The following is a 3,661-nucleotide window of genomic DNA, read 5'->3' on the forward strand; positions in this document are numbered from 1 at the left end:
GGGGTATGGAGATGGTGAGTATTGAGGTGGTTCATGGTAGAAATCTTGATAGGGTTGTGATGGTTCTAAAGGTTCTTGCTCATAATGGTCATAAGAATATGGTATGTGTGATTGGTCATATGGTGGATATGGATCATAGGAAGGTGCTTGGTATGGAAGGGCTTGTGAGTATGGTTGAGCATCATGTTGAGAATAAAATTCATAGGCATATGGTGGTGGTTGATTATCACAAAAGGAGTCACCATAGCCATTGAATTGGCATGCATTAGGATGAGAATTATATCTATAAGTGTCCGGAGGTTGTTGCCAATAGAAGTGATCAATTCCTTGAGGCTCCTTCCATCTTTGATGGTTCTATCTTTGGTACATGTTATTATTAAAGTTCATATTTCCTACAACATAAAAGTTTTATCCTGAAAAATTGAGTATTATTTTTCAAGAAGCAGATTATTATAAACCAAACAACACTAACTGTGGTTTAAAATAAAAGTATACCAATCTACAATGAAGGACGAAAAAGAGAGAGGGTATTGGAAATCCAAAATGCTTCCAAAAATCAAGAAGGTTTTTGATAAGAATAACACCACAAAATTTGGTGCTGCTGAAGCTTCCAACTTATTTGATGCTTTCTTCATATTACTGAAAGGGCAATCCTGTTAAGTGTGTAATATCATTTGGGAAACACATACACAAAAATGAAATAGTAAAATAGTAAGATTATTCCAACGGCAGTCAACGGTTTTCTGTGGTTTTAGTGGCCCCTCGATAAGATTAAAGAAAAACTCCACATCGGTCCAAAAGTTCCGTTCCACATTGAGAATAGACATATGCTGACTTCACATTCTCTTAAAGCAAAATTAAAGGCCCAACCCCAATGCCTATTAGCTATTTGTCGGTTCCCATTCCCTTTAAGTCATTAAAATATTGCTAACATGCATATCAAAGAAACTTTGGCAGATAAACCTACTATGTCTTTCATTTTCTTATTATATATATATATAGTAACTCACCCTGCATGTACTTCAAGGTCCCATTAACTTCACTTTGTATCTTCTTCTTCTATACCATTGCTTCTCATTACTTATTAATTAAACAAACCCAATATGAGGCACTCTCATTATATTTTATAATTTTTCTTCACTTTAATTCTTACAACTCAAGCAAGACACCATCAGCTAATTAAACTTGAAGACTTAAAGGGAGAGAAATCAACCTATTTCAGGCCTCTAAGAGCCTTGGTTCATCTGAACAAGTAAGTAATCCAAGTGGTTTATGCTTTACACTGATTGATCCTGCATAAAGAAAAAATGTTTTTAAACATTTTCCTTTTTTTGGCTTCTAAAGTATGCTTCTACTAATTGATCCTTACTATTGTGTTGTTTATGTAGATATTTTCAAGTGCATTCCCTAAGAACTATGAACCTCTTGCTAATTTCGACTATGAAGTAAATGATGATTCTCCAATTGTACAGGTAGGAATCTAACTCAAGTATTGTTCTTCAAGGCTAACTAGTGTTCATTTAAAAATGTGTGGTTTTTAACTTGAAGGATGATGTCAATTTGTTTGACTACAATGTCCCTGAACGTGTAAATGAGTTCGTCACAGCACCGATATCTCAGGTGCGGAACTTATCCTTAGATAGGTGTTAGTTCTAAATTTGTATTCCTTTTAAGTTCATAAGATGCTTTGAAGTTTTATATATTGCTGACTATCCTATTTCAAGCCGATATCAAAGGTACTGAGAGTGCAGAAAAGCTGAAAACAGAGATATCTAAGGAAGTAATGAGCATCTTTTTGCAGTCTTTCTAATGGAGGGGTCAAATCTTTCTGCAAAAGAGCATCAAAAATAATATTAAGAATGTGTGACAAAATCAATTATTCTAATAGAAATGCTATTGATCTTCCTAAAGAACAGACGAATAAAGTTAATGATGTCATAAATTATATCAGACCAATGCAAACTACTTCTAATTATGTATCATGCATCTCATGCTTAGTTTATTTAAGCCAAGCAATAAATAAATCATATTTTATCAATCATGATAATGTCTTCATCAGCAGCAGCTCCTTTCAGTTACCGAAATCCTAATTCAATTCCAACAGTAGTGAAGAGAAAGCGTAGTCAACCAAGAAGACCAGACAAAAAATTAAAGAATACCTAATATAGCTTGAAATCTGTTATTATATATGTGAATTGATGAATTGAAACATGCAGATCTAGATGCAGAAGTAATAGCTCTATTGCCAAAGTTGCTGATGGCGATGAACCGTTTCGTGTGCGAGATATGCAAGAAAGGGTTCCAGAGGGAACAGAACCTGCAGTTGCACCGGCGAGGGCACAATCTGCTGTGGAAGCTTCAGCAGAAGGAGAAGGAGGTGGTGGTGGTAGACGCGGTTTGAACGAGGGAATTTAGGGGAGTTTGCGTTTCTGAACTTTGGACGCGGGAGGGGGACGCGGGAACATGTATTTTTAGTGATAAAAATTGACAGCATATTTGTCGATTTTAATTTTAAAAAAATAACACATATAGCATCTATTTTATACATTAAATCTACACCATTTATTCAATTTTAGAAAGCGATTTAGATCGTTCAAATTTATCGACGGTAACATTGTCGATATTTTAAACAATAAAATAGACGCCATATTCGTCGATTTTATTTTCGACTTCTGGTGCGTCGATAATATGACGATAATAAGAAAAGAGCTTAATGCATCATAAAAAAATCGATGACCTGGCTGTCGATTTTAATATTTTATTTTAAATTTTTTTTGTAATATCGACAGCAAGCCGTCAAAAATTATCGACGGCAGAAACAATCGTCGATTTTTTGGCGTCGAAAAAAATGCTTTTTCTTATAGTGATTGTTTGTAAATAAAAATTACAAAAATAAAAATATGATAACAATTAAGAGCTAAAATTGTTATCATATTTAGCTCTTATTTTAAAATATGATAACAATTAGTTGGATTTAGCTCTTAATTGTTATCATATTTTTTATTTTTGTAATTTTTATTTACAAACAATCACTATAAGAAAAAGCATTTTTTTCGACGCCAAAAAATCGACGGTTGTTTCTGCCGTCGATAATTTTTGACGGCTTACTGTCGATATTACAAAAAAAAATTAAAATCGACAGCCAGGTCATCGATTTTTTTATGATGCATTAAGCTCTTTTCCTATTATCGTCATATTATCGACGCACCAGAAGTCGAAAATAAAATCGACGAATATGGCGTCTATTTTATTGTTTAGTGCCAAAATATGATAAACCGTACTACTGGTGTTCAGTGCCAAAATGGGCGTTCAGCGCCGAAAAGGGGTTGTTCTGGCGTTCTTGTGGGCGTTCAGTGCCGGGAAGGAGTGCTAGTTCTGTCCTTCTTGGACGCTAAACACCAAGCTCGACATTTAGCGCCAGTTTTGGTAGTGATTCTGGAAAAAAGTATAAATTATTATATATCGTTGGAAAGTTATGAAAGTGGCTTTCAAATGCCATTAAGACCGCATCAGTTGGACCTCTATAGCACAAGTATGCTCGTTGGAATGCAAAGAGTTCAGAGCTGACAGCATCTGCTATCCTTTCTTTGTTGTTGTACAAAATTCTGCCAAATTCGCCCAAAATTCATCTGAAATCATAAAAACACCATAAAAACTCAAA

At 34.5% G+C, this 3,661-nt stretch overlaps 1 long non-coding RNA gene across 1 annotated transcript; it reads left to right on the forward strand.

Moving 5' to 3' along the window:
* Positions 1-1,018: 1,018 nt before the first annotated feature.
* On the forward strand, positions 1,019-2,551 carry LOC127741386 (uncharacterized). Its single transcript, XR_008002339.1, has 4 exons — positions 1,019-1,252; positions 1,389-1,472; positions 1,549-1,620; positions 2,217-2,551. It is a non-coding gene; the product is annotated as an uncharacterized LOC127741386 (long non-coding RNA).
* Positions 2,552-3,661: the final 1,110 nt, after the last annotated feature.

This window comes from Arachis duranensis, chromosome 9 (genome assembly GCF_000817695.3).
Source record: "Arachis duranensis cultivar V14167 chromosome 9, aradu.V14167.gnm2.J7QH, whole genome shotgun sequence".
Lineage (NCBI taxonomy): Eukaryota > Viridiplantae > Streptophyta > Magnoliopsida > Fabales > Fabaceae > Arachis > Arachis duranensis.